This window comes from Callorhinchus milii, unplaced genomic scaffold (assembly GCF_018977255.1).
Source record: "Callorhinchus milii isolate IMCB2004 unplaced genomic scaffold, IMCB_Cmil_1.0 Scaffold5, whole genome shotgun sequence".
Classification (NCBI taxonomy): Eukaryota; Metazoa; Chordata; class Chondrichthyes; order Chimaeriformes; family Callorhinchidae; genus Callorhinchus; species Callorhinchus milii.
In genome coordinates this window covers 54818029-54829274 of record NW_024704746.1, presented here as the reverse complement: position 1 = coordinate 54829274, position 11246 = coordinate 54818029, and the positions used below count along the sequence as shown (strand labels likewise).

Here is an 11246-nt window from a genome sequence, read left to right as displayed (position 1 = left end):
TGAAACTCTTGAGATTTCTCAAAGATGTGATAAGGCACTATATCAAATGCAAGGATTATTATTAACACCACACCATGATCAAACATTTCATTTATCAACCTTGCCAAGAGCAAGGAAAACTCTCCCCATTGAGAGAAATCAAATTCAAATGATCATTCAATCCAGATTTTAAATTCACTATCAATAATTAGGAGCTCAGGAGTGTGCTACCTCTGGATATTGATCATTTATTCTGTGACTTTAGAAATGTACCTCTGCTCAAATGACATGCTGCATTTCTTAATACATCAGATAATGTAATAAGCTTTTGCTGCCTCTTATTTTGAACTGTTCACACTGCAGAAATAGAAATAAAATTCCAGGCATAATTATTATGGAACTCGTGTTTAAAAATTGTGTTATCTTTACAATATGATGCAGTCAGGGCTTTAATTGCCATGTGTTTACTACGTGACTGTTTTGACAGATGCACTATCTTCACCAAGATCAAATTTTGCAACCATGGACTCTCATGGAATGCAGTAAACCAATGAAAATGTTGACACTGTAAAATGATGGCAACTAACACCCCAAAAAACATCTGCTTCATTGTAAGTACCATTGTGCTGTAGCGCTGGCTTGGAAAGTGAATTTAACATTTTTACATAATCTGTCTTTGGCTCAAATATTTTGTAACATGTATTTTCTTTTAAGTTGCAGCCAACAAAATTTGAAAATTGGAGCTGACTCTTTTTGATTCCAGATTTCTGTCAGTACAATTCTTTATTAAGAACCAATGGGAAGTACAGTATCCTCATTGATTGCTAAGTCAGCAATTTCCATAACATTTGAAAACTTAAAGCACTTAAAAGTTTTAAAATGCATGTAGTCTGGCTGTACTACCAATTTACAATGGGAAGGCCGATTGCTTGTTCAAGGTCACAAATCCTCACACGGCAAACTGAGATACACAGGGTAAACGGGACCGCATGCCAACCTGTACCAGTCCTGCGCTTCTTCTGGTGTCTGACTGCAAGGCAATATCAGCAGAATGCTGGAATTAGTCTTTTGCCATTCTGTTCGGATGACAAATGTTGCACAGCATGGATGTGATACAAGAGGGAAGAATTACAAAATGGGGAGGGGGAAGCTGGAAATTATAACTTAATCAACTGATGTAAATAAGAATAAGAATTTTGCACTGCCTTGCTTAGTTAGAATAACCTGGGATGTAAGTTACAATTGCTTGTTGCTGCATGAATTGTTTGATTTATAAAATATTTTCATTTCTCACAATCAATGAATGATATGAGAGAACAACTTTACTTATTAGCAACATAATTGTCAAGAAATCCACAATAATCCACAAGTGTCAAGAAATACACAGTATCCTCTCATGGTTTGATGGAACTGGTTCCACACTATTTTTAAATGGTAGATGTGCTATGTTTGTAGCACAGCCTCATTTACTGATAGATCCGTCTTTAGAAGTGATAGCACAACATTATTATACTTTAGCTGATTGCAAAAGATCAACACAGCATTTCCTTTTTGCATTGTTTGGGAAACAGAATCATAGATATTTAGTATCCACAGTCCAGTGATAAGGCTTAGCTGTTGGTTAGTCAATGTGTATGGCTGTAAGGAAGCCCAGGAAGTTGGTATGAGGAGTGGTTCTGTTTCGCCGATTGCACCCATGACTAGGTAGCGTGGTCAAATGAGAGATAGATGGACGAGCGGATGCTCCAATTGGATTGCATACTAACTTACTGCACCAAAACTACAACTTTAACAGACTGTGGCCACAACTTTTGGACCAGCTTTACTGATGTGTGCATCCAGATACAAGCATGTTTTTAAGTTATCCACTAATCTTTTCTCATATATTCTCTTTGCCCCTCTTATTTCCTTTTTAAGTTCCCTTTTGTACTTTTTATTTTCTATTTGATTATCTTCTGTATTTTGGATCTGACATTTATCATAAGCCTTCTTTTCTGTTTTATTTCAATCCCAATTTCCTTATTCATCCAGGGAGGTTTGGATGCCCTACCTTTCTCCTTTGTGGGAATGTATTTGTTCCATCCCGAACTATCTCCTCCTTGAAGGGTTCCCATTGCTCGTTAGGTGTTTTAGCTGCCAATCTTTCTTTGCAGTCCACCTTGGCTAATTCCCTTTTTCATTCACTGGAAATTAGCTCTCTTGCAGTTGAGTATCTTCACCTTTGATTGCTCCTTGTCCTAAACCTTGTACTCTAAACCCAATGATGTTGTGATCACTGTTGTCCAGATGCTCTTCTACTGAAACCTGTTACACTTGCCTCATTTCATTCCCCAGAACTAGATCCAGCACTGCTTCCTTACTCATTGGGCTGGAAACATACTGATCCAGAAAATTACCCTACACACATTTCAGGAATCCTTCCCCCTCCTTGCCCTTTACACTGTTATTTTGCCAGTCTATGTTAGGATAATTGAAGTCCCCCATTATTAGTACTCTTTGTTTTGCATCCTTCTGAAAGCGGCTTGCAGATTTGCTCATCTATCTCCTTCCCACTATTTGGTGGTCTATAATATATACATAACAAAGTAACAGCTCCTTTTCTGCTCCGTAACTCTAACCAAATAGATTCTATTTTTGAACCCTCTTGGACTGTCCTTTTCCACGGCCATAATTGTGTCCTTAATCAATACTGCCACCCCATCCTTTTTTTCCTTTCCTTCTGTATACACTGTAGCCAGGAATATTCAGCTCCCATTCCTGCCCTTGTTTGAGCCAGGTCTCCGTTATTGCCACTACATCATAACCCCATGTGGCAACTTAAGCCTGCAGCTCACCAACCTTATTTGTCACACTCCGTGCATTTACAAAGCTGTTTCCCAAGACCTCTGCTCTCCTGTGTAATCCCTCCTTTTTACTGGATTACTCCTTAATACATTGCTATTCGTCTCTCCCAGTCCTCTATGTAATTTGTTTCTCCTCTCTGATGCTACGTCCTGATTCCTTTTTCCCCTCGAAATTAGTTTAAACCATTCCCTACAGCACTAGTTAACCTCCCTATGAGGACATTGTTCCTAGTCTTGTTCAGGTGTAACCCATGCAGCTTCCTACCTGCCCCAGAACTGGTCCCAATGATCCAGAAACCTGAGTCCCTCCTTTCTGTACCATTTATCCAGCTATGCTATGCATGTGTTTGATCCTGCTATTTTAATACTCACCTGCACGAGGTACTGGGAGTAATCCAGAGATCACCACCTTTGAGGTCCTACTCTTTAGCTTTTTCCCTAGCTTCTGATGCTCTTCTTGTAGGATCTCAACCCTTTTTTCCCCTACATCATGGATCCCAACATGGACCACGACTTCTGGATGTTCCCCATCCTCCTGTAAAATGTTTTGCACCTGTTCCATGTCTTCAACCCTGGCACCGGGGAGGCAACATACCATGTGAGAGTCAAGTCTTTGTTTGCAGAAACCCCTCCTTTCACCATTGGCAATGACAATTATATTGACACTATGTCCTCTTGTGCATCCATTTGCTTTTCACTCCCCTCACCGGTATTCAGTACAGAAAACCGGTTTGTGAGTGCCACACTCTCAGGGGATTTCTGGACTGCCTTCTTCCTAACATGCCAGGTGGTCAACCACTCACTCTCCTTCTGAACCCTCTGTGGCTGTGGGGTGACCACCTCCTGAAACATTCAATTGATGAACTCTTCAGCCTCCTGTATGCTACATGACCTCTCTCAAGCTCCAAAACCCTGAGGTCAAGCTCGAGCAGCCAGAGGCACTTCCTCCATGCATGTTTGTCCAGGACATCCTGGAGTTGCCACATTGTGTTTGCAACCAGTCTCAGCTTCCCTGCCATATTCCCAAACATGCTTTGTATTATTTTAATATAAGTTTCATATATTTTATAATTATGCACTTCTTTTCCACTCTGCACCAAATTCCTTAACAGAATTCTCACTCAATTCCATCCTTACTCTGCTGAGCTCTCTCTTTGAGTGAGGCTCTCGCAATTCTCCCCTTTATGTAGGCCTCTGACCCAACCAGTTTCAACTAGTCAGCAACTAATTACTAATTAACTAATCCCTAACACCTGGCTTATGACTAACTAACTGCCAATTTGACCTGTTTGCTTGAAAAGTTCTCTCTTGCTCAAGAAACAATTCCCACTCTTTTGCTAAAAGATTTCTCTCTTGCTCTCTCGTTCTCGCTGGCTCAAGAATTCCCATTCCCACCAAATTTCTTAACAGAATTCTCATTCTATTCCAAGTCACTCAGTTCCCTCCCCACTCTGTTGAGCTCCCTCCTCTTTAATATTTACACACTCCCACTCAGTGATATCGGCCAGTCCCGGCAAGCAGCACCGCCAAGAAAAAGAAACTCAAGACAGATTGGAGTATTGGATACTATTGGTGAAAGTTAAACTTTAATTACAGATTCCAGCCCAGGACATGGAGAGCCAGCTGCAAAACCTCCGGTATTTAAGGATCCAAACTTTATTCGTTCTGGCATCGGTGGAGCGAGTGTTGGGAAGAAAAGCCGGGTTTGGAAAAATCTGAAGCAGAGAGGACATTACCATGAAAACTGAATGATCTTTGCAGCATTGATGCTCCACCATCCTTTAAACCAGCCAAAAAGTATTTGGATATTTCAGAACTTCCTGCCAATTATACGGACCCACAAAGCAAGCTGCATTTTAATAATAATAATCCTTGCATTTTGATATAGTGCTTTTCACATCTTTCAGAATATGCTGTGAAGTGAATTGACTGTATATTTATGGGCAAAATGCGGCAGCCAATTGTGCACACAATTGTTTGTTTTAACAGTATGGAGGAGTTTTCATATATCTGCACGCTTCCTTCAGACATTGTCACTGGTTAATTAGCTTTGAGGAAAGCAACCAGCAGAGTACCATGAAGGACTGCAAAGCTGAGGAAAAGGATATTTCTGTTGCATGGAGCAAACCGTATTAACTGGAGGTGTTCAATGGATGGAACTTTGTGGAGCTCTGTAGCTCAGTGGTTAGAGCACTCGCCTTGCAAGCATGACACCTGGGTTCACAGGGCGAAATCTTGGGCAAGTTTCCTTACTCCAGATACCTAATAATAATCCCTCCAAAAAACAAAACAGTAATAAAATTGTTCATTTTCAATCCATGACTGCGGGACAATGCTGTGTGCAATTGGCTGCCACGTTTTGCCCACAAATATACAGTCAATCCATTTTACAGCATATTCTGTGAAGCGCTTTGAGACATCTAGAAGACGTGAAAAGCTCTACATCAAATGCAAGGATTATTATTATCATCTGCAAACATGTATACGGATGATATCCAACTTTATCTCTCTGCAAGCACCATGATCCAGGATCACTGCTGTCCTGATATCAAGTCCTAGATGAGAGCTAACCTTCTCCATCTGATTGTCAACAAGCCCGTGGTTTTCCTGCTTGGTTCCCGTCAGTGTCTCCTCGCCTCAGACGCTGACTGCATCTCTAATCATGCATGCTCTCTGCACCTCACTGAGCCAGGACAGAAACTTAGCTTTTCAATCCTCAAATGAATTTTAAACCACAGATCATGCGATGACCCTTTCTGCCTTCCCCCACCTCTGCAATATTGCCTGCTTCCACCACTACTTCTCTTCTCAGACTGCTGAGATCCTCATCCATGCTTTCTTTATGTCCAGGTTTGACTATGCTAACCACCTACTTGACTGACTTCTCAATTCTTCCCTCCACAAGCTGCAGATTATTCAAAACTCTACAGCTCATGTCTTCTCCTGCATTAGTGTACAAGAAGCTGCAATCTGACATTGAAGGCTTTGAACATCCAGGACATGGCAATCTGACTGGATGGGCTAAGCAAAGTCCTGTTGCTGTTGAATGCAGTGCTGATGATCCGAGGCAGCACAATGAGCGCGATTAGCAGGTGGTGGACCGGTCTGAACCAAAAGCCTCAAGGACCGGTTTTCATGCTGTGAGGAGCCTATGCGCAGAGGAAGGGCGGCTCCATCAACCGGAAGTGACGCCATGTGTTCCAGACTCCTCCCCACCTCTCCGCACAGGTTTCCTGGGCTGCAGACAGGTCTCCTGAACCAATGAGTTACTGGAGAGTGTGGGGAAGATCCCCATTGACTGGAAGGCTCAGGAGGATGAAGGTAAGCATAAGGTTTATAATGCAATTTTTTTGCATTAGGCAACTTTCCTTACTCCACACACTTCCTAGCAATAAGTAGGAATGTGGTTGTTAGTCGATTGACGGATTACTTTCCAGGTGTAATAATCCCACTAAAAAGATAATTTAGTCATTCAATCTACGACTATTTGTAGGACATTGCCGCGTTTCGCCCACAAAGAGTCAATCCACTTTACATTATATCCTGTGAAGCGCTTTGAGATGTCCAAATGACGTGATAAGGCGCTATATCAAATGCAAGTATTATTATTAAGCTCCGTAGCCGATCACCCCATTCTCGTCACGGCTTCACTGACTCCCTATCCCCCAGAGGATCAAGTTTCAGATCCTTGTCCTCCCTTTAAAGCCCGCCATTGTCTTGCTCCTCCCTACCTCTGCGACCTACTAAAACCTTACCAGCCTACCCGCTCCCTCCAATCAGTGGGCACTGGCCTCAAAGTCGTTGTCAAGTCTTCTGCCTCAAATAACTTGGCAGGTTACCTCATGCCTTGTTTCACCTTTCTTCTAGCCTGAAGAGAAAAGTACCCATTTTATTCATACTACTTTGAATCTTTAATGTATACATTCATAAGGGTTTTAGTTTCATTGGGAGGATAGAGACCGGTTAAAATCATTTAACCTTAACTGAATCAATTAATTGATTGCAAACAGCTGCATGGTCTGTTTATTAGTTATGCTTTGCTGGATCAGTTGGTACGGCTCTTGCTTCTGAGTCAGTAGGCTGTCGGTTGAAGCCCCATTTAGGACTTTGAATTGAGTTCAGGCTGACACTCCAATGCAGTGTGGGGGGGCTATGCTGCTGGAGTGGAGATTCTTTCCTGTGGATATGTTAAAACTGAGGGAGGTCCTTTCTGCCTGTTGAGGTGGATGTTAAAGATCCCATGACACTACTCAAATAGAGAAGGGAATTTCTCTCGGTGCTCAGACCAACAATCACCCAAATAAAATTTGGTCATTCATTTTGTCTATTTATGGGACAATGCTTTACGTAAAATTGGCTGCCACATTTGCCTGCAAGTTTCATGGTTCTACGTTGTTAGTATAAGAAAAGGTTATCAGAATAGATGGCTCATACGCAGTGGCCTGTGAGTAGGGCGCCTGACTAGAGACTACGGGAATGCAAGGTTATGAGAACATACTGATTAAGGAAGAACAGGGAGCAAAGGAACAAGGAGGAAACGTAGTCTCAGCAAGCAAGAGGGACATACACAAGGACACATAGGCTACCATCACGAATAGATCACGAATACACCAACTAGCTGGGCATAAATATAACAGACACACAAAAGGAAAGTTGAGCTCCACAGAGTAAGAACTACAGGTCGCTGAGCTGAGTGCTGGTCATCAGGCAAGACTGCTTATCTGGTAGTATATTTCTGTTAAGATTGTTGAATAAACTGTCTTGATTGTACAACTCTGTGTTCAGACCTTTATTGGTTAATGGCGAGGATCCAATTACAGTAGAAGGAATTCAACAATTTGGCGTAGTCGGCAGGATCCTTGCTAACTGAACAAACAGACGTGTGGGTTCGGACAGGTTATTTGAACAAACCAGAGAAGCACGGATTGTGGTGGTTTGAGGCCACCCGGATTAACCGGTTAAAAGGTTTGAGGCCTTTTGTGAAAATTGTGTGGTTTGAGGCCACCGGGGTTAAAATTTGTTTTGTTGAAAAATTGTGCTAATTGTGTGGTTTAAGGCCAGTTGTAAAAGGGTTTGAGGCCTTTTGTAAAATTGAACTTGTGTTTGCATTGTGAAAATTGTGTGGATAAAAGATTAGTATTAAAATAGGAAATGGTTGGAAAAGGAAAGGATGCGTTGAGTCAGGCTTTTATTAACAAAGCTAACAAACGAAGGGAAGAATTCCGGAAACACAGTAGACAGAATGAACAAAAAGAGGATAAGTTTGCCAAGATTATCAAAGTCGCGAGAATGGTCGTGGACGCAGTAAAGGGGGAAGGGGCCCGAACGTGGGCGCAAGACAAGGCTAACCAGGATAAATGCTATCAGTGTGGGGGCAATGGGCATTAGTCTCGGGACTCTCTCTCTCGACCGGGTCGGAGGACAGGTACTCAGAGCAGCCAGGGGCCATCGTCACCTCCTCTTCACATTGTCCAGGAGGAGGGCCTCCTCCAGCACTTAGCAGGTGATTCAAACACAGGCAGCTATGGCCAGGGAATCTAGACAGGGTTATCCTGTGTCACATATACAGTGTGTGAATGTGAAAGAGAGATGTTAGGACGAGCTAAACATGAATCTGAGAAGTTTAACTCAGAACGAAATGAAGCAAGAAAAGAAATTGATAGATTAAACGTGAGAAAGATGAAGAAGTGGACAGACTTAAAGCACAAGTGGCAGCTTTGTGGAGGAAAAAAATAAAAAAGTGCAGAACAAGGGTTCACTGCAAGGCTTAAAAGATAAAACAGGACAAATTAATTCTGAAGGTAAAAGGGGCAAAGATAAAGGGATTAATGACAAAACCACCAATACCGAAGGATTGTAAAGGTGAAACTAAAAAAGGTAGTAGAGTCAAATTTGGAAGAAAGATTGGGACAAATGGTTACTTCTGAATTAGAAAGATTACAGAAGGAGTTAAAGGCAACTGATTGAGCAATGTATAGATCCTTGTGTCTCACCAATATGCCTCTAGATCAAACAGGGAGATGACTTATTGGTTAATCTGAAAGCCCTGAAATAGTTTAGTCTGCTTGTTACTTGTGAGGAGTCAGGAAAGGTCAAAATGCTATTCTCTCAAATAAAGAGATTAACGAAAGTTAAGAGAGGATGAGTTCATTGAAAAAAAATAAGAGAAAAGAAATTTATACAGCAGAGCAACTTTAAAAATCACTGACTATAGCCACTGACTGAGCAGTTTAAATTCACTGACTGCTCGCACTCTGGTTTGTGTAAACAAACAAACACTCACTGCTTCATGCTGATCAGCAAAGGCTGCTCAGAGAGTGTTAACCCTTTGGTTTCCACATAAAGTGAAACTCTTTTTGCAGCTATTGATCATGTCCAAGCTACAATTGAATCCCTGGTAAAGCTAGTAGTGCAAGTATTTTGAGGCAGTAGCACAAATAGATCAAATTTCTGTTCCCACTTCACTTTACTGCAATCATATTAACCACCTAATGTGTTTAAAGAAACGGGAGATTTCACTTTGTGATTTAGTTCCTACAGAAACTGACAATGGCTGGTTACACCCTCTGGAGGTCACTTTCCTTCCAGTGACTTCTTCTGGGACGACTTATACTTTGCTTACCCTCCCACCCACAATGCCGGTCTTCATGTTCAATTTCAGCTTGACCGTCTGGGGAGGGGGGAGATGAGTGGACAAGTGCAACCCAATCAATCATCTGCTTCACAACAGCAGCTAATACCTGCACAGGACAGGGTCTACATTGGCAACTGTGCGGGTTTTGTATGCGTTGGGTGTGGTAGAGCGTGCGGTGACGGGGTCGATAGGTAAACACTGTGACAGTTCAAGAAGGAGAAGTGATAGCATTAAGAATCATTGTTCTGATTTATTTTATGTAACATTTACTTTGACTATTCCAGTATTTCAGTAATGCTCGAAGCCAGTGGGCAAGGATAGAGAGAACATCCACTGAAATAATATTTAAAATTTCTGGGGCCATACTATTTGTTAATCATGATATTATTGATAATAATGTGCTGTATTTACAGGTGCTAATATTAGCTGAAATGATTGATGTGGTGGTTGAGGTAAAAGGGAATCGTGAAGATTCTGATGGTGATGGCTGTGCTGTCAGCTTGACCCACTCGAGTTGGGGACTGGACATTTTGCAATCCCAGAATCCTGGTTTGTCTTAAGGTGACCAAAACTGATATCGCTAAGACTCATGACTTGTTTGGCTGAAATAGAACTGATTCTATGGACTCTCAAGGACATTGGTAACATCAGTACATAAAGGTTGCCAAGAACAAAAGGAGTATACCGACCTTGAAGGATATGTTTTTCACCATACAATGAATGGCAAAAACAAGCTGTTGAAGGTCTCACTGCCGACTTGGCGGACGTGACTAAAAAGGTCTAAGTTTGGGAACGAAGAAAAGTCTAACCGATCTTAAGAAGAGATATTCTACATTCAACATTAACAAGCCGATTCCTAATCACAGCCGCTGTATCAATCTGATTAATTAATTGCACTGAACTTGTATTACTCATGTCTTATGCTTTTGTGATTACCGAAGCCATAATTTTATTCACAATGATTGTGTCTTTATGTTATTTGCGCTCCTATTAAGGGCTACACAGGTGCAATCTGTCTAGTTAGCTAGCGTAATAAATCATAAAGTGAGAGATTGAAAATCTTATTTTCTCACTCTCAAGATGGCGACTGTTAGTATAAGAAAAGGTTAACAGAATAGATGGCTCACATGCCTGTGAGTAGGGCACCTGACTCGAGATCACGGGAGTGCAAGGTTATGAGAACATACTGATTAAGGAAGAACAGGGAGGGTGAGCAAAGGAACAAGGAAGAAAAGTAGTCTCAGCAAGCAAGAGGGACATACACAAGGGCACATAGGCTAGTGGAAAAGTACCATCACGAGCAGATCACGAATACACCAACTAGCTGGGTATAAATACAACAGCCACACAAAAGGAAAGTTGAGCTCCACAGAGTAAGAACTACAGGTTGCTGAGCCGAGTGCTGGTCATCAAGCAAGACTGCTTATATTTCTGTTACATTGTCGAATAAACTATCTTGATTGTACAACTCTGCGTTCAGACCTTTATTGGTTAATGGCGAGTATCCAATTATGGTAGAAAGAACCCAACAATGTTTTACAGTAAAATCTGTGAAGCACTTTGAGTTGTTCTTCTGGCATGAAAGGAACTATATCAAATGCAAAGATCATTATTGATCTTTTACCTGAATGGATGTTTTTGATTCCCAGGTTCTTTGTTTCCTGTTATTGGTTGATCTCAAGGTAAATACATTTAATGCCTTTAACTACCATTTAGCTTTACAGATGCAGAAAGGTGTGTTCCCTTTTGATCCCTGACTTAAAGACATGGAATGAGTATCCAGCCCTTAA

The 11246-nt window shown here is 41.5% G+C and overlaps 1 long non-coding RNA gene across 1 annotated transcript; it reads left to right on the top strand.

The window, feature by feature from the left end:
• The first annotated feature begins 5352 nt into the window (after window positions 1–5352).
• On the top strand, window positions 5353–10921 carry LOC103187970. Its single transcript, XR_488939.1, has 2 exons — window positions 5353–6143; window positions 9870–10921. It is a non-coding gene; the product is annotated as an uncharacterized LOC103187970 (long non-coding RNA).
• The last annotated feature ends 325 nt before the right edge of the window (window positions 10922–11246 follow it).